General features: G+C 43.0%; 1 long non-coding RNA gene across 1 annotated transcript in view; it reads left to right on the top strand.

The window, feature by feature from the left end:
• Positions 1 to 20,704, top strand: part of LOC141072582 (uncharacterized) — a 28,739-nt gene that overhangs the window by 3,923 nt on the left and 4,112 nt on the right. The window contains exons 2-3 of the long non-coding RNA XR_012226705.1: positions 10,329 to 10,357; positions 13,171 to 13,212. This is a non-coding gene — a long non-coding RNA (uncharacterized lncRNA). The remainder of the gene's footprint in view (positions 1 to 10,328; positions 10,358 to 13,170; positions 13,213 to 20,704) is intronic.

Below are 20,704 nucleotides of genomic sequence, written 5' to 3'. Positions count from 1 at the left end.
CAGCTATTCTGCTCGAATTGCCAGTAATATTGTAGCCATATGAGGGGTTCTCTATCTCAAAGCCTGGATTGTGCATCCTATATCCAAAAAGTCCCTTAGCAATCCCCCTTTCAGGGCTCACATCTTTTTGGGTCTAAGCTGAATCAGCTTCTCTTATATGCTACTGGGTTTAAGAGGAACCAAAGCGTCCGTTTACAAGGAAATATTCTCTTCTCTTTTGTCCCTTTTGTGAATGCTCATCCTCCAGGATCCCTTCTCAGCGATAACAGTCTCCTGCCCGGCGAGAATCCAGGAAGCCGTTCTTTAAACCAACCCCGGCATGGCGCTCTAAAGCCGTGCTCTGCCAGATCCTCTGTTGCCCGATCCAATAGATTCTCCTTGATATGACGGGTTACCCCACCTGGGAAATCTCTCAGGTCAGTGGTCGTCTTCTCTTCTGGGACGCATGGCTCTCCATAGTTGACATCCGGGTCAGGGAGGTTGTCACCACAGTTTACAGGATAGCATTTTCTTCTCTCCCACGCAGATGTTTTTTCATGTCCTGTCCTCCAAGGGTCATATCTCAGATTCCTGGCTTCGTCAAAGCTATTGATTCTCTTCTCCAGACAGGGGTCATCATACCCGTTCCCTCCCAGGAACATTTCTTGGGTTTCTACCATTTTATTAAAAAAAAGTTTTTTTCCCTATTTTTCTCCTCAAAATTTGGGGTGCGTCTTATAATCCGGAGCGTCTTATAAAGCGAAAAATACGGTATCCTATTTATTCTATTCTAACCTATTCTATACTGTACGCGGCACATCATTTGCCGGCTTTTTACATCTATCTATTGTGGTACAGTAAAGGGTGTTTTACTGGATGGAAGATTTGTTTCTCCTAGCAGATTAATGTTTGGCCGGGTTTTTCCCTAAAGACGGACCTGCGATGATGTCAAGGTCACGTGATCAGCTCATGTGGTGTCTACCTCACTGGTGGGAGGGGTTAGGTCCTATGTAATGGAGGTTGGAAATTGCCACAGGGAGAGTGTGTTTCTGGAAGCTACAGGAGCTTGTGTGGACTCAGCCTGAAACTTGTATATAGGATTCCCGTGCTGCAGGACTATCGCAGCAAGACTCGGAAGAACCCCGGGAATGGCACCTGGCGGATGCCGCAGGACCTGGCAGCCGCTTAGTTATGCCCGTCCCGTGCAAGGGGTGAGTCTGGGACCAGTGGTTCTCCAAGCTGGAGTATGTGTTTGATTTTCCTTATGTTTTGTTAAGCTGCTGGTTACGGCGTGACATTAAAACCACTGAAATTGGACTTTATGCCTGTGTGTTGCCTCGTTTTGATGTGTCAAAAGTAAAAGAAAAGTCAAAGATGCTATAGGATTTTTACAGGATGAAAATGATGAAATGGTAAGACAGGATGTTGAGAAGGCTGAACTTTTAAATTCCTATTTTGCATCTGTTTTCTCTCAGAAAGGAAATGCAACATCAACTGTTATTCACTGTCCTATTAAGGGAATAGAAGAATCCAGGATATCTATAAACAGAAAGATAGTGAGGAAACACTTAGCTAACCTAAATGAATTCAAGTCTCCAGGTCCAGATGAATTACACCCCAGAGTACTGAAGGAGATAGCAGAAGAAATTTTTGAACCCCTCTCCATAATCTTTGAAAATTCTTGGAGAACAGGAGAAGTGCCAGAAGACTGGAGAAGAGCAAATGTTGTTCCTATCTTCAAAAAGGGGAAGAAGGTGGACCCAGGCAACTATAGGCCGGTGAGTCTGACTTCTATACCAGGAAAGATCTTTGAACAAATTATTAAACAACATGTATGTCAATACCTGGATAAGAATGAAGTGATTAAACAGAGTCAGCATGGGTTTGTAACTAATAAGTCATGTCAGACTAACTTAATTTCCTTCTATGACGGTATCACTGATTGGGTGGATCAAGGAAATGCTGTAGATATAGTATATCTTGACTTCAGCAAAGCATTTGACAAAGTCTCTCATACAATCCTTATTGAAAAAATGACTAATGGAATGGACAAGGCAACTGTTAGGTGGATTCATAACTGGCTTAGTGATCGGACCCAAAGAGTGGTCGTAAATGGCTGTACATCCAGTTGGAAGAATGTCTCAAGTGGGGTACCACAGGGCTCTGTCCTGGGCCCTGTATTGTTCAACATCTTTATCAACGATTTAGATGAAGGAATTGAGGGTAAACTGATTAAATTTGCTGATGACACAAAGCTAGGAGGGATAGCTAATACTAGAGAAGAGAGAGAGAGGATTCAAAAAGATTTAAATAAACTGGAGAAGTGGGCAGCAACTAACAGAATGGTTTTTAACAGGGAGAAATGCAAAGTACTACATCTGGGCAATAAAAATGAAAAAAGCATATATAGAATGGGAGGAATAGGGCTAAGTGACAGCACATGTGAAAAAGACTTGGGTATACTAATAGATCACAGACTGAATATGAGTCAACAGTGTGATGCAGCAGCAAAAAAGGCAAATGCAATTCTAGGATGTATTAACAGAAGCATACAGTCTAGATCACGTGAAGTCATTATTTCCCTCTACTCCTCTTTGGTCAGACCTCATCTGGAATATTGTGTCCAGTTTTGGGCACCACATTTTAAAAAAGACATCAACAAACTGGAGCAAGTTCAGAAAAGAGCGACCAGAATGGTGACCGGTCTGCAAACCCTGTCTTATGAGGAAAGGTTGCAGGATTTGGGAATGTTTAGTTTGCAAAAGAGAAGACTGAGAGGAGACTTAATAGCTGTCTACAAATATCTAAAGGGCTGTCACATTGTAGAAGGATCAACTTTATTCTCATTTGCACAAGGAAAGACTAGAAGCAATGGGATGAAACTGAATGGGAAGAGACACAGATTAGATATTAGAAAAAACTTTTTGACAGTTAGAGTGATCAATGAGTGGAACAGGCTGCCACGAGAAGTGGTGAGTTCTCCTTCAATGGAAGTCTTCAAACAGAGGCTGGACAGACATCTGACTGGGATGATTTAGCGAATCCTGCTTTGAGCAGGGGGTTGGACCAGATGGCCCAGGAGGTCCCTTCCAACTCTACGATTCTATGATTCTATGATTCTACTGCTGCCCAGCTATTGCCTACCAGAGCGAATCCCTACACTATCTATCTATCTATCTATGTATTGTATATCTAGCTATCTATATTTATATATGTGTGTTTTGAAGATTATTTGGTATTAAAATGATGTTTCCAGTTGTGGTTTACTATGTGATTTTAACACGACATTTTACATAGAAAGAACTGCTGTATGTTAAAGCCCATGTTAAAATCGCATGTCATACAGATGTCACACTGTTGCTTTGATAGATTAAGTGTTTTTGATTCTGGAGATACAAAATATCTGTATTTTTTCTTTATTTTGAATGGGGCAAAAGAGGGGATTAGTTGAACTTTTTTTTTTTTTTTTCTTTTCATCGCTTGTGCCACATGTAGCAGAAATGCTCATCTGCTATGAACGCCGGACACTGTGCGGTGCACATAGCAGATCGGCAATGACAACCGCAGGGTTCTCCAGCAGACCCTGGGTTGTCATGCCAGCCCATCAGCGTCCCACGATCATGTGACAGGGGTGCCAATGGTTGGAGCTAGTGACGCACTTTCAGCATGAGCACATTAAATACTGCTGTCAGAGATTGACAGCAGTATTTAATATGTTAACAGCCGCAGGTGGATCGTGTTTCCGCTCTCGGCTGTGAAGAGCACATAAAAGCTGATCAGATCAGCTGTCAATATGCCTGAAAAGATGCCCAGAACCCGCATCAAAGGGAGAAACACGACGTATGACATACCTATATGGGGGTTAAGTTCAGTACCAATCTAAAGTTTGAAGAATTCTTTTTATGCAATGGTTTTCCTTGTTTTTATTGGAAATTACACATTGTAGATTTAAACTTTAGGCACTAAATCCACAAAGGGACACTTATTGAAACAAAATGTAAAAAAGCACTTGTGAAATAAAGCAAACTATGTGCTCCTGGCTTATGAAGGGCTGCATTGTCTAAGTAAGCGTCATCTACCCCCGCTGCCATTTTGATTTAGAAGCTGCTTGAGACAATGGCTTGGATGTGTAAGGCTATGTGCACACGCTGTGGTTTTTGCTGCGGTTTTGGCCGCAGCAGAACTGCAGCAGTTCTGCAGACCGTGTACAGTAGCATGTTATCCTATGGGATTTACATTCTGCTGTGCACATGCTGCGGATTTCTAACTGCGGAAAAGCTGCGGTTTTGAATCCGCAGAAAGAAATGACATGTCAATTGTTTCTGCGGATTCTGCTGCGGTTTGCCACAGGGCTGTGGAGTCGGAGTCGTGGAGTCGGAGTTAGTTTTGGTTGGAGTCGGAGTCTGAGTCGGTAGAAATGTTCCGACTCCAGCTTTAAAAAAAATGTATTAATATTTCATAATTGAACTTTCATGTGAATTTTATAAATGTTACTCAAATATATATGTTCTATCAAACTATGAACAACAGTGATAAGCAGTTCTGCTGGAGATAGAGACATTTCTTACTTCTTGTGTGTCACTGTTCTCCACTGCCCTTATCTAATCTTATACTTGGTTAACCTCATGCTGCCCCAACCCCCCTACTTACAATGTATGAAACTGAAAGTGAAAATGTGTTGCAAATTCTTAGTAGTAAAGCTCCTCCTCTAGACTAGATCATACTAGGTGTGCGTCTTCCAAGCATCTCACAGCTGCCTGCTACTCAGAAGAGGAAGACTGTAAGAAGTATTATCCTTTCAACAAACTTTGCATCAGTTAACTGTGAGTACATGAGGAATAATAACAGTATTATTGACCACTATATCAGTTGTACGACCTGGCAATAATTTTGTACAATTGTTTTTAGGAAAAACCATTGTCATTTGGATTGTGAATGCAGAATTAAAAACCTGAGAATGTCAAAGAAGCATCACATTAAATCAGCTGTATTTGAACATTTCACCATCACTCAAGATAGAAAACATTGTCTGTCAGTGTATGACAAATGATCCAGACGAAAACAAATGCTGTGAAGCCAAGATGAGTGCATATTCAGGCAAAGATAAAAATGCTCCTACCAGAGCTTCTAATGTAAGGAGACATTTACAGCGCTTTCATCCAGAAGTACTGAAAGCAGTGGATGAGAAAGACTGCATCCAAACCAATGAACCAGTGCCCAGCTCTTCCAGCCAAACAAAGGAGCAGAGAACTTTGAAGCCATCAGTTGCAAGATGTTTTGTCAGTGACAAAGTTACTGTGACAATGACAGTAGATACATTTAAAAAACAGATCATAGAGCTTGTTGTAAAGGATAGTGTGCCTATTTCATTATTTTCACGACCAGCTTTTATGTGTCTGAATGGGGAAATGGCCCGCAAGCTTGGTGTTTCTCTGGAGAGAGAGTATTAGAAAATTAGTAATCGAAGAAGCTTTTAAACAAAAGGAAGAACTTAAAAAAACTCTCAAGGGACGCTTTCTGTTTCTTAAAATGGATGCCTGCACACGTCACAGAGTGAACTATTTTGCCATCAATGTCCGATTTGTTTGTGACAAAAATGAAATAGTTACCAAGACATTGGCAGTAAAAGACACCAAAGCTCATCACACCAGTGAGTTTCTCCAGGTCTTGGTGGAAAAGGTTCTGCCAGACTATGAACTTAAAAAAGGTCAAGTTCTTTCTGTCGTAACTGACAATGCATCAAATATGATAAGTACTATTAAGCTAATGAATGAGTAATGATGGTGACCAGCAGCTAGAAGAACATTCTGGGTCAACAGACACAGAAATGTTTGAAATAGAGGAACACAGTATTGTAACTGAGGAGCAAACTGAAGTTGCTTCAGATGAACAGCAACATGATAGTTTAGATGATCTTGTTGAAACTGTGTCAATATGTTCTTTCATTCATCACATGCGTTGTGTTGTGCATACGCTACAGCTGGCTATAAGAGACAGTCTGCAAGAAGGACATGCTGCTACACTGATTGGCAAGGTGAGAAAATTGGCTACTGTTGCCAGAACCCCTAAAGTTGACTCAATTTTGAAGAGACGTGCTGGAAAAGGGGCAATTATTGATCAAGCCACACGATGGGGCAGTACTTACTTAATGATTCAGCGCTTGGTTGAACTGAAAACCTTTCTTGTAGACATTAAACCAAAAAAGAACAAACGAAAGGGAAATATCTAGAAGATAATGATGATATTATTTAAACCCAATATAGTTGAAGCTACACATTAGTGTATGTTGAAATACTCAGAATATTAATCATGTAGCGGAAAACCCTAAATAAAAATAGAGGCTCACAAAATATCTAGAGATCAAGCAAAAATTTATTAATCATGAAAAAGTGACAAAAAGTTAAATCATGGGTATGCACACACAAATAGGCAGGGAATAAGGGAAAGGGAAGGAGGGTGTGGAGTGAAAAGCATAACTTTACAGCAGCAACCATTACAGAAAATAACAAGGTAAGTAAGATGTAAGGTTTATATAGTGTCCGTTGCATGCATGTGGATTATAAATACACCACACTCCTAACAGAGAAAAGAAAAAGAGGGTCCCCTCCTGTCTCCTGTTCCGTGACTGCACTGCAACATGTCCGAAGGTAACGAACTCTAGAGACTTTGCTGCTATTCTGCGCTTATACTTGACCTGTATCCAGTTTACTTTCAAACTTATCGGACACAGTTGGTCTATTACTAATTGACCCTCCATCACACTCTTGCAATTTCAGCTGTTATGCCAGCTGCTATAGCTGCAGTGCTGCCGCTTTATGGAGTTCAGGAGGCGCCCCTCTTTTTCTTTTCTCTGTTAGGAGTGTGGTGTAGCTTCAACTATATTGGGTTTAAATAATATCATCATTATCTTCTAGATATTTCCCTTTCGTTTGTTCTTTTTTGGTTTAATGTATTGGTCTAGAGGCTTTTCCACCTGACTATGTGGATTGGTTTTTTGGTTTAATCTTTCTTGTAGACATGGCTAACCCTCAACTGACGCTAAATGAAAGTCAGTGGAATCAGGTGACTGAGCTGGAAAAATTGCTAGAGCACCCATTTACAGTGACTAAAAAATTACAAGCAGAGGACTTAACTCCAGGTATTTTCTTAAAGGAGTGGAAGAACCTGATGTTTCGCCTGTCCCAAAGAGGAGGGTTAATTGCAAGTGGCATTGCTACATCAATGAAACGGAGAGAGGAGCTACTATTACAAAATAACATTCTTTTGGCAGCTGTTTATGTAGACCCAATGCATCGGATTCTTCTAGATGATCAATAGCTAAGTAAAGGAAAAGAAGCTCTGTTTGAAATAGCAGTAAGGATGAAAGGGTTGCAGAACAGTCAGGAGGAACAAGAAGAATTTGGTCGTCCTGCCACATCTTCACCCTCATCATCAACTGATGAAGAATTTAATTTCGAAAAATATTTGGATCACAAGGACCGTGCAAAGCGTTCCCGCATAGAAGAAGAGTCATCCCCATCAAGGAACACAGCCAGTACATTTCAGCAGAATTTTTCATGTGCACTAAAAGAAATTGAGAAATTTGACCGTTCATCAAAAATAACAGTGCAACAAGCGATTCCTCTGTATCCTGACATTGTCAGAGATGTTGCCCGAGTGGTTACTGCTTTGCCACCAACACAAGTTAGTGTAGAGAGGTTGTTCTCTGCTCTCAAAATAATTAGATCAGATTTGAGGGCATCCATGAAGGAGGATCTGACAGAGGCAATACTTTTTCTGAGGACAAATTTATAGATTTCTTCTTATTAACTGCATAAAAGTGTTTATTGCATATTTACTTACAGTTTAGAAAAGTTTATAAAAGTTATTTGCTATATTCTAATTGTATTCTAATAAATGTAGTTTTTGCTCTAAGTGGTCTGATTACTTATATGATGGTGAGAAACTGAATAAGCACGATGTTTAATATTTTACAACAGTAAATTTGTTGTTATGAATTGGCCATTTATGAAGGAGTCGGAGCCGGAGCCGGAGTCGGAGCCTGATAAAATCCAGGAGTCGGAGTCGCAACTGTGGCTTACCGACTCCACAGCCCTGGTTTGCCACCTATTCCATTGTCCAGGTGGCAAACCGCAGGCCAATCCACAGGTAAAACCACAGGTCATTTTACCTGCGGTTCCGCAGATAAGAATCCTCAGACCAATCCGCAGCGTGTGCACATAGCCTAAAGGTTTAGCACACATCCTGGTTTAAGTTGTGTCTCTTTACTCCTAGTTTGTGTTCCTTCGTGGTTTTGCTGCCTTAAGTCTGAATCTACAATGAGCACATTCCAATAAAAAGGAAAATTATTGCGTGAACACTTATGTTCAAATGTTTTCTTGGAACTGTTTCATGAACATCCCTTTATAGGGAACCCCTTTGATGCTGTTACTTTTTCTCTTCCTTGGAACCCATTAGCAAGGGGCTGTTCTCTTTTCTCATAAACCTAAAGTTCTAGAGGTAAAATTTCCATGTGTTCTGAACCTGCCTGTCGCTGACATTTAGACCCCCTCTGCTGGGAGGAAATCTTTATTAGTTAGAGCGGTGAGTGAAATCCAATTGCTACCGGGAGGAATACGTTTCATTTTCTCCTGGTAATGGGGTTCTAAGCGCCGGACAGGTTCAGAACACTATTAACATGCAGATTATGTCCATATCTGCAGGTTAATTGCATTTTCTTCACTTGACGGTTTCCCTTGAATGTAATTTTCAGTACTAGTCTTTTACTCTACAAAATAACAGTTTTGTTTGTTAATTTTTATATTGTAACTAGCTGAAGAGCCCGGCGCTGCCCGGGCATAGTAACTAACTGTGGTTAGTTATAGCAAATTATAATTATCGTCCACCCCATAGTCCCGTGCCCATATACCCATCATACATATCCTCCGTCCCATGCCCATATACCCATCATACATATCCTCCATCCCATAGTCCCGTGCCTATATACCCATCATACATATCCACGATCCCATAGGCTCGTGCCCATATACCCATCATACATATCCTCCATCCCATAGTCCCATGCCCATATACCCATCATACATCCTTCATCTCATAGTCCCATGCCCATATACCCATCATACATATCCTCCATCCCATAGTCGAGTGCCCATATACCCATCACACATCCTCCATCCCATAGTCCCGTGCCCATATACCCGTCATACATATCCACGATCCCATAGGCCTGTGCCCATATACCCATCATACATATCCTCCATCCCATAGTCCCGTGCCCATATACCCATCATACATATCCGCCTGCCCATATACCCGTCATGCATATCTTCCATCCCATAGTCGAGTGTCCATATACCCATCATACATCCTTCATCTCATAGTCCCATGCCCATATACCCATCATACATATCCTCCATCCCATAGTCGAGTGCCCATATACCCATCACACATCCTCCATCCCATAGTCCCATGCCCATATACCCATCATACATATTCTCCGTCCCATGCCCATATACCCATCATACATATTCGCCATCCCTTAGTCGAGTGCCCATATACCCATCACACATCCTTCATCCCATAGTCCCGTGCCCATATACCCATCATACATATCCGCCATCTCATAGTCCTGTGCCCATATACCCGTCATACATATCCTCCATCCCATAGTCCAGTGCCCATATACCCATCACACATCCTCCATCCCATATTCCCGTGCCCATATACATATCCGCCATCCCATAGTCCCGTGCCAATATACCCGTCAAACATATCCTCCATCCCATAGTCAAGTGCCCATATACCCATCACACATCCTCCATCCCATATTCTCGTGCCCATATACCCATCATACATATCCTCCATCCCATAGTCCGGTGCCCATATACCCATCACACATCCTCCATCCCATAGTCAACCATTATGACATCATAATGAGCGGCGGCAGGGCTTGCAACCTATGATGACATCAGCGTCGCCATGGCAGCCATTGTGACATCATAATGAGGGGCAGGGCTTGATACGCACACACTGCTTCCCCAGTATGCAAATAGGGGCATTATGACATCACAATGAGGGGCGGGGCTTGACACGTACACACTTCTTCCCCCAGTATGTAGATAGGGGCAAAATTGTTTGGTGAATTGGAACGCGCGGGGTTAAAATTTCGCCTCACAACATAGCTTAGGACACTCTCGGGGTCCAGACGTGCGACTGCCAAATTTTGTGGCTGTAGCTGCGACGGTGCGGATGCCTATCCCGGACATACACACATACATACACACTTTGAGCTTTATATATTAGATTAATATTTTTTACATGCATGTAATTTTTTTTTTTTTAATCTACAGGGTACTACAGGCTTTTGAATGCTCAGAAGGTATGATTAAACATGTGACTTTATATTTTCTTTGTTCCAAATATTTTTATACTGTAGGTTTATAAAAGGTACATATAAATAATGGTTTGACACCGTCAATAAAATCTTTAGGGGAATCTGTAAGCAGGTTTTAATACTCATCTGAGAGCAATGTAATGTTGGCAAAGAGAAGCTGAATCCCACCATGTATCACTTAGATTTCTGGGAGCAGCAGTTCTGACTTAGTCCCTTCACGACCACCGGTGCCATTATGACCAGTGATGCCTATGTGTCGTCATGACTTTAAAGCCCCCTGCGGGTCGGGTGACCTAGGTCACTGAAAGGTCACCCGACCCGCAGATACAGGGGGCTTTGTACTTCACCACGTGCGTGGCTTCCCCCCCCATATGGCTACGATAGCTCTAATTGGCTGTTTCACTTTTAACAGCCAATCAGAGCGATAGTAATATTTCATCAATGAAAATTGATGAAATATTACAATCCGGCCATGTCCAATGCTGCAGTAGCATTGGACATGGCTGGTGACACCGATCCGACCCCCCCCCCCACCGGTTAACAGGGGCGATCTGCCCCCCGCCACTGAATGACAGCGGCGATGTGCCGCCGCTGTCATCATCTGCCCTCCCACCCCCCGATACTTACCGAGTGCCGCTATGGCTCCCAGTGTCCCACGGTCCCGGACCATGGGCGTCGCCATATTGGAAAATGGCGGGCGCATGCGCAGTGCGCCCGCCGGCTGCAGATTCCATTTATTTATTTTGATCACTGTGATAAACTTCCATTAGGGTTGGAAATAGGGTTAGGGTGTTTGCACACGCTGCGGATTTTGCTGCGGTTCCGGCCGCTGCGGATCCGCAGCAGGTTTTGCTGCGTTGTACAGTACCATGATTCCCTATGGGAGTCAAAAACCGCAATGTAGACGGTGCGGAATTTTCCGCTCGGATTATCTGCGGTTTTCAATCCGCAGAAAGAATTAACATGTCAATTCTTTCTGCGGATTCTGCTGCGGTTTACCATCTCCTCCATAGAGGAGATGAAAAACCGCAGGGCAAACCGCAGGTATTTTGACCTGTGGTTTCACCTGCGGATTTTACAAAATCCGCGCAGATGAATCCGCACCTAATCCGCAGTGTGTGCACACAGCCTTAGGGCTGGAATTGGGGTTAGGGTTGGAATTAGGTTTAGGGTTAGAATTAGGGTTGGGATTAGGGTCAGGCTTGTGGTTAGGGTTGGGATTAGGGTTAGGGGTGTGTTGGGGTTAGGGTTATGGTTAGGTTTGGGATTTAGGGTTAGGGATGTGTTGGGGTTGGGGCTGTGGTTAGGGGTGTGTTGGGTTTAGGGTTGGCGTTAGAATTGAGGGGTTTCCACTGTTTAGGCACATCAGGGGGTCACCAAAAGCGACATGGTGCAACCATTGATTCCAGCCAATTTTGCATTCAAAAAGTCAAACGGTGCTCCCTCCCTTCCAAGCCCCGACGTGTGCCCAAACAGTGGTTTACCCCAACATATGGGGTATCAGCCTACTCAGGAAGAATTGCACAACAACTTTGGGGGTCTAATTTCTCCTGTTACCCTTGGGAAAATAAAAAATTGGGGGCTAAAATATTATTTTTGTGGAAAAAAACATTTTATTTTCACGTCTCTGCGTTATAAACTTCTGTGAAGCACTTGGGGGTTCAAAGTGCTCACCAGACATCTAGATAAGTTCCTTGGGGGGTCTAGTTTCCAAAATGGGGTCACTTGTGGGGGGTTTCTATTGTTTAGGCACATCATGGGCTCTGCAAATGTAGCGACGACCGCAGACCATTCCATCAAAGTCTGCATTTCAAAACGTCACTACTTCCATTCCGAGCCCTTACAAGTGCCCAAACAATGGTTCTCCCCCCCATATATGGGGTACCAGCGTACTCAGGACAAACTAGACAACAACTTTTGGGTTCCAATTTCTCCTGCTACCCTTGTGAAAATAAAAATGTGTGCTAAAAAAAAAATCATTTTTTGAGGAAAAAAAATTATTTTTCATTTTCACAGCTTTGCGTTATAAACTGTGAAGCACTTGGGGGTTCAAGTCCTCACCACACATCTAGATAAGTTCCTTGGGGGGGGGGGGGGGGTCTAGTTTCCAAAATGGGGTCACTTGTGTGGGGGGTTCCACAGTTTAGTTACATCAGGGGTTCTGCAAATGTAACATGATGCCCGCAGACCATTCCATCAAAGTCAGCATTTCATAATGTCACTACCTCCCTTCCGTGCCCCGACGTGTACCCAAACAGTGGTCCCCACCCACATATGTGGTACCAGCGTACTCAGGACAAAGTGGACAACAACTTTTGGGGTCCAATTTATCCTGCTACCCTTGTGGAAAAAAAATTGCTGGCTAAAAATCATTTTTTTTGGGGAAAAAAAAATTATTTTTTACTTTCACGGCTCTGCGTTATAAACTTCTGTGAAGCACTTTCATAGAGGTGATACAAAATGTTAGATGTAGTACTTTTGTTGTGGGGTGCATTCATTTTTGCATCAACTAATTTAGGTAAAACTGAAAATTTTGTAATGGAAGCTTAAATATTAACCTTACTTTCATTCTATGGGTGAAATAACGTTCTTTAAAACTCTGTCTTGTCAGCATTTTGGATACTGATCTTGTTTTTAGTGAGGTATCATTTAAAATCCCACTTTTTGAAGGGGTTGTAGTCACTTTATGCTTAGCACTAAAAAAAAAATGTATACATACCTAAATGTATCGCACTCCTACTTGTTACATACATGATTTTATCATCCGGACTGATCAATTTCCTTTAATTACTATACAGGAGGGAATTCTGAGCGGGAGGATTCTACGCAGCCACCCGTTGGTATGTACTGCACATTACCATTCCATGTTTCTTAACCCTGTCTTGTGGTAATCAGTATTAACCTTCCTGACAGCCCCATTTTTCAAGTCTGACACCTCATTTTGTGAGGTAATAACTTAGTTGCTAGTGGTATTACCCATGGATCCCTAAGGTCCTGCAATGCCTGAACATGAGGAAAAAGACATTGCGAATAAAAAAAAAAAAGGATAGTACATTGCTAATCGTAAGTATTTCCTGTATATGCTCGTTTATAAGCCGAGATTTTCAGCACATTTTTTTGTGTGCTGAAAACGCCCCCCTCGGCTTATACACAAGTCATTGTCCCATAAAGCTAACGGGGGAGGGGGTGGAAAAGCGGCAGGAGCCAGTGGCTGTCAAATCATACCCCCTCCTGTCGCGGTCTCTGCACGTCCTCCCTGCATCTCTTGTCCCGGCGAGGCAGCTTCTTCCTGTGTTCAGCGGTCACATGGTACTGCTCATTAAAGTATTGAATATGTACGCATCTCCACTCCCATTGGCGTGGAGCGCATATTCATTACCTTAATGAGCGGTACCACATGAACGCTAAACACAAGAAAGAAGCTGCCGGCGCTGGGACAGATGCAGGGACGCGCAATGAGGGTGAGTAGGATGGAGGTGTGAGCCATGCAGGGGGGTTGTGAGCTGCGCAGGGGGGTTTGTGAGCCGTGCAGGGGGGTTTTGAGCCATGCAGGGAAGTTGTGAGCCATGCGGGGGGGTGAGCCATGCATACAAAAGATGGAGCTACACATAGCAAGACAGGACGGGGGAGCCACACATAGCAAGACAGGACTACATAGAATTACGTGCAGTTGCACACTCAAGTCCCGAGTGCCATTGGCAATGCCAGGTATTGAGGTGCGAGACTCGTGCTGGTATCTTGCAAGTTGACCCATTGTGTGATTGTTTAGATATGCAACTCTTTTATAGAATGACCAGTAGGTGTCACTATTGTACTGGTCTTAGGGTTAAAACATAGACTTTTAGGCTGTGCGCACACGTTGCAGATTTAGATGCGGATCTGCAGCGTTTTTGGATGCGCAGAATTGCATCAAATCCATAGAGTATTGCACAGCCAATGATAGTCTATGGGAATTTAAAGTATGTTGTGCACATGCTGCGGAAAAATACGCGTGGATTTGCAGCGTTTTTTTTTCCACAGCATGTCCATTCTTTTTGCGGATCTGCAGCGTTTCTGCACCCATTGCCTTGCATTGAGTAATTCAAATTCGCAGCAAAACCGCAGGTTTAAAAAAGATCTGCGGATGTGCGTGCAAGAAACGCTGCAGATAGGGAGGAGGGAAGTGTGTGTTCGGAGACTGTGTGCGGTGGTGGTCTGTGTGTGTGTGTGGGTCTGTGTGTAGGCAGGCATCATCCAATGGGACTACTAGTCCCATCTGGCTATGCCTGCTACAGTGACATCAGTAGCCGATGATGGGACAGTAGTAGTCTCACCATGCAGCTACTGTGTTGAATAGTAAAAAAAAACAAAATACGTACTTGCTCACCATACTGCTAATCCATGAAGCCCTTGCTAATCTGTAAAAAAAAAAAAAAAAAAAAAAAAGTCAACTGTATACTCCCTGTTCCGACGTAATCCATATAATAACGAGTGTCCCACGACAATCTCCCTTGGAGAACTGTCAAATCAGGAGATGTGACCGCTCTCCAGGGGCCTCCGATGATGCAGTGAGGTAGGTATCCTGTCACTTGTGGCCCCGCTGACTGCGAAAATTCTCATACGGCATTGCCGTCAGTGACCCCTCAGTGATAACACTACAGGAGCCATTGTCTCCTGTCAGTGTGTCACTGCAGGCCCTATAAAGCAATCACATCTACTGATGTGACAGCCCTATAGGGGAGATCGTCCTGGGACACTTGTTATTACATGGATTACGTCGGAACAGGGACTATCCGGTTGACTTTGTCACAATCTATGCTGGATTGTGACAGATAAAAGCATATGTAACCTTTCTTTTCCATTAAGCTGGTTGCTTAAAGTTAGTTTTGCCCCCGGTGGCCATTAGGGTCATTACACAGTGGTATTTTTTGTTCTAGTTCACCCCCGGTGGTGAATAGCGTTATTACACGGAAATCACTAGCAGGTGTGATGCTCTGGCTGACCTATAAAAGAGAGTCAGCTGGTCTCACTCACGGTTGGTGATATTGCTCATTTCCAACCAAGTCTGGTGGAGGAAAGAACTACAGAGAGGAGTTCCTGGCAGCTCAGGGGAGCTCTGATGTTATAGCTTCAGGTGGAAGCTGAATTCAGGTGTCGAGCTCAGGGGTGAAGCTGAACTTTGGTGTCGTACTCTGTTGTTCGGAGCAATAGCAACAGAGCAAAACTAAGTGGTGTTTTCCCTGTTTGTGACTTCCCTTATGTGTGTTTCAGTGCAGTGGTGGGATTAGTTTCTGCACCGTCCATTTCACTAGAAAGGGCTAGGTGCAGGGCGAGCTAGGGTTTTTAGGTATCCTGCTCGGCGCCATGTGCGGAACCTGTATAGGGACTGTCAGGAGGGTAGAGACACTGACTCAGGGGAGTGCAGGAGGTCTCCATGTCCCCGTTGCCTATCGCAGGCACCTCCATTGTATCGGTTCCCTGGTGTTTACCTATATTACTTAAATTCGCCCTGCTGGAGGCGTTGTATCCAGATACACGTGTAATACTGAAATTCGCCTCCCTGGAGGCGGTGTATCCGGCTGCATGTTATATTATTTAAATTCGCCCTACTGGAGGCGGTGTATCCAGGGTCACGTGTGTCAGAGAAATTCGCCCTGCTGGAGGCGATGTGTCCAGTCACATGTTGACCATCACACTTTATTATTTTTTTTTTTACAGGAGATCTGAGGCATCGCAGAAATTAGGCATAAAATAGAGATGGAAAACTGTTGTGTTTTATTTCATTAAAATACTTTATTCTGGCTGTGTGTTTATTTATCGTATAACAACTATAGGATTAGTAATGGATCGGTGTCTTATTGACGCCTCTCCATTACTAACCTTACAATACAAAGGTGACATCAACCACTGATTGCCCCATATGCCACCGCTACAATGCATTAGGATTGAGAGGCAAATTGCCGGAATTGGAGCATCTTAGAGATGTGCCATTTCTGAGATGACTGAGAGCTGGTGTTTGTAGCCAGGCATGCGGGCTAATATCCATGGCCCCTTCCTAGGCTATGAATATCAGACCGCAACTCTCTACATAGCTTTTCTGGCTATTTATAGTGGGACCCCCTCGTCATTTTTCTTCGGGGGGGGGGGGGGAATCCCCCTATTTTAATAGCCAGTAAAGGCTAAATATACAGCTGCGGACTGATATTAATAGACTGGGAAGACCCATGGGTATTACCCGCTTCCCAGGCTATAAACATCGGCCCCCAGTCGCTGGCTTTCCCTCTCTGGTGCAGAAAATTGCGTGGGAGCCCACACCTTTTTTTTTTCAAATTTTTTTTTTTTTTTTTAAAAATGTTGCGCAGATTTTGTGTTTATGTCCTTAATTAACTCTTTATGTACCATTTTATGGTTATTACTAAACATCAGGCTTGGTATTATCTTTCTATAGATAGATGGATAGATGTATCTATAGATATGTCTATCTTATCTGTTTATCTATCTATCTCGACCAGGTCGGGCGCGACGATCACAGAAACAGGGCCAGGGCCCCAGCAGGATTTGGTGGGTGCCGAGTATGTACGTCTCTGTTATCGCGGGGCCTGGAACGGATCCGGTACTCCCCAGGCGTCCGTTCATAACGTCTGCGGTCTCGCTCCCTTCGGAGCTCCATGACCCTGGCAGGTCCACTGCGTTCTGCCTCCCTTAGTGCTCCAGGGGGAAGTTGTTTCAGGGGGATTACGGTTTTTTTTTTTTGTTGCTTCGGAGGGGGGGGGGGGGGGGGATCAAACGACTCCCGTCTGTCCCTGCGGCTGCCCAGGCTACGCCCCCAGAGCTGTAACTTTTTAATCTTTCCACTGACGGATCTTTGTAGGCAGCTTGTTTTTTGCGGGACCATTTTTATTTATATTTCTTCCTGTTTGATCTCATTTTATTGTACTTTTTGTTCAGTGGTATGATGATAAAGCATAGTTTTTTTTGCCTGGTTTTCTATTTTTTGTTCTTTTTTTACGGTGTTAACTGAAGGGTTAACTAGTGGGACAGTTTTATAGTTAGGGACGTTCAGGATGCGGGGATAACAAATTTGTGTACCAAAATAAATTAAAAAAAGGAAGAAAAATTATAAACCAATAAATACGTATGTTTATGTAAAAAAAATACACATATTTGGTATCGAGTCCGAATGACCCGACCTATAAAACTGTCATGCTAGTAATCTACTTTTCAGTGCACACCGTAAAAATAAACGGAGCAAAAACCTTTGCCTTTTCATCATATCGCCAAACAAACAGTGCAATAAAACGCAATCAAAAAGTCAAATCGAAATAAAAATAGTAGCGATGAAAACGTAATCTTGTCCTTCAAAAATCAAGCCACCATACAGATCTAACAGTGGAAAAAGAATAAAGCGAAGCAAAACATTTTTTTCTTTAACCCCTTCACTACCAAGGGTGGTTTGCACGTTAACTCCCGGGCCAATTTTTACAATTCTGACCACTGTAGCTTTATGAGGTCATAACTCTGGAACGCTTTCATGGATCCCGGTGATTCTGACATTGTTTTCTCGTGACATATTGTACTTCATGTTAGTGGTAAAATTGCATTCAAATAACTTGCGTTTATTTGTGAAAAAAAACGGAAATTTGGCGAAAATTTTGAAAATTTCGCAATTTTCCAACTTTGAATTTTTATTCCCTTAAATCACAGCGATACGGCACACAAAAAACTTAATACATAACATTTCCCACATGTTTACTTTACATTAGCACAATTTTGGAACCAAAATTTTTTTTCCATAGGAAGTTATAAGGGTTAAAAATTGACCAGCGATTTCTCATTTTTGCAACACCATTTTATTTTTAGGGACCACTTCACATTTGAAGCCACTTTGAGGGGTCTATATGATAGAAAATACCCAAAAGTGACACCATTCTAAAAACTGCACCCCTTAAGGTGCTTAAAACCACATTCAAGAAGTTTATTAACCCTTTAGGTGCGTCACAGGAATTTTTTGAATATTAAAAAAAAAATGAACATTTAACTTTTTTTCACAAAAAAAATACTTCAGGTTCAATTTTCTTTATTTTACCAAGGGTAACAGGAGAAATTGGACTGCAAAAGTTATTGTGCAATTTGTCCTGAGTACGCTGATACCTGATATGTGGGGGGGAACCACTGTTTCGGCGCATGGCAGACCTCAGTAGGGAAGGAGCGCCGTTTGACTTTTTCAATGCAAAATTGGCTGGAATTCAGATCGGACGCCATGTCGCGTTTGGAGAGCCCCTGATGTACCTAAACAGTGGAAACCCCCCAAGTGACCCCATTTTGGAAACTAGACCCCCCAAGGAACTTATCTAGATGTGTGGTGAGAACTTTGAACCCACAAGGGCTTCACAGAAGTTTATAACGTACAGCAGTACAATTAAAAAATCATATTTTTTCCACAAAAATGATCTTTTCACCCTCAATTCTTATTTTTCCAAAAGTAACAGGACCCTAAAAGATATTGTGCAATTTATCCTGAGTACGCTGATACCCCACATGTGGGTGTAAACCACTATTTGGGCGCATGGCAGAGCTCGGAAGGGAAGCAGCGCCATTTGACGTTTTTGGCTGGAATTGAGATCGGACACCATGTCGCGTTACGAAAGCCCCTGATGTACCAAAACAGTAGAAACCCCCCACAAATGACACCATTTTGGAAACTAGACCCCCCAAGGAACTTATCTAGATGTGTGGTGAGCACTTTGAACCCCCCAGTGCTTCACTGAAGTTTATAACGTCCGGGCGAGAAAATAAAAAAATCTTATTTTTTCCACAACATGATCTTTTAGTCCCCATTTTTTTATTTTCCCAAGGGTAACAGGAGAAATTGGACCCCAAAAGTTGTTGTCCAATTTGTCCTGAGTACGCTGATACCTCATATGTGGGAGAAAACTACTGTATGGGCACACGTCGGGGCTCGGAAGGGAAGTAGTGACGTTTTGGAATGCAGACTTTGATGGATTGGTCTGCGGGTGTCATGTGCGTTTGGAGAGCCCCTGATGTCCCTAAACAGTGGAAACCCCCCACAAGTGACCCCATTTTGGAAACTAGACCCCCTAATGAACTTATCTAGATGTGTGGTGAGCACTTTGAACCCCCCAGTGATTCACAGAAGTTTATAACGACCGGGCGTGAAAATAAAAATATCGTATTTTTTCAACAAACATCATCTTTTAGTCCCCATTTTTTTATTTTCCCAAGGGTAACAGGAGAAATTGGACCCCAAAAGTTGTTGTCCAATTTGTCCTGAGTACGCTGATACCTCATATGTGGGAGAAAACTACTGTATGGGCACACGTTGGGGCTCGGAAGGGAAGTAGTGACGTTTTGGAATGCAGACTTTGATGGATTGGTATGCGGGTGTCATGTGCGTTTGGAGAGCCCCTGATGTACCTAAACTATTGAAACTCCCCACAAGTGACCCCATTTTGGAAACTAGACCCCCCACGGAGCTTATCTAGATGTGTGGAGAGCACTTTGAACCCCCAAGTGCTTCACAGAAGTTTATAACGCCTGGGCGTGAAAATAAAAAAAACATTTTTTTCCGCAAAATTATATTTTTGCCCCCAATTTTTTATTTTCCTAAGGGTAACAGGAGAAATTGGACCCCAAAAGTTGTTTTGTAATTTGTCCTGAGTAGGCTGATACCCTACATGTGGGGGTAAAACACTGTTTGGGCACATGGCAGAGCTTGGAAGGGAAGGAGCACCATTTGACTTTTTCAACGCAGAATTGGCTGGAATTGAGATCAGACGCCATGTTGCCTTTGGAGAGCACCTGATGTGCCCAAACAGTGGAAACCCCCAATTATAACTCCAACCCTAACCTCAACACACCCCTAACCCTAATCTGAGCCCTAGCCCTAACCCTAGCCCTAACCCTAGCCCTAACCCTAGCCCTACCCTAACCCTAACCCTAGCGGGAAAATGGAAATAAATACATTTTCTTTTAGTTTTATTATTTTTCCCTAACTAAGGGGGTGATAACGGGGGGTTTGATTTACGATTTATGGCGGTTTTTATGTTTGGCGGCTGTCGCACGCTAAAAGACGCTTTTTATTGTAAAAATAGTTTTTGCATCACCACATATTGTGAGCTATAATTTTTCCGTATTTTGACCCACCGAGTCATGTGAGGTCTTATTTTTTGCGGGACGAGTTGACGTTTTTATTGGTACCATTTTCGGGCACGTGACATTTTTTGATCGCTTTTTATTCCGATTTTTGGGACGCAGAATGAACAAAAACCAGCGTTTCATGAATTTCTTTTGGGGGGTGCGTTTACACCGTTCCGCGTGCGGTAAAATTGATAA

Source organism: Dendrobates tinctorius, unplaced genomic scaffold, assembly GCF_039654945.1.
Source record: "Dendrobates tinctorius isolate UK_male_01 unplaced genomic scaffold, ASM3965494v1 ptg000276l, whole genome shotgun sequence".
In the NCBI taxonomy this organism is placed as follows: domain Eukaryota; kingdom Metazoa; phylum Chordata; class Amphibia; order Anura; family Dendrobatidae; genus Dendrobates; species Dendrobates tinctorius.
This window is presented reverse-complemented; position numbering and strand designations above follow the sequence as displayed.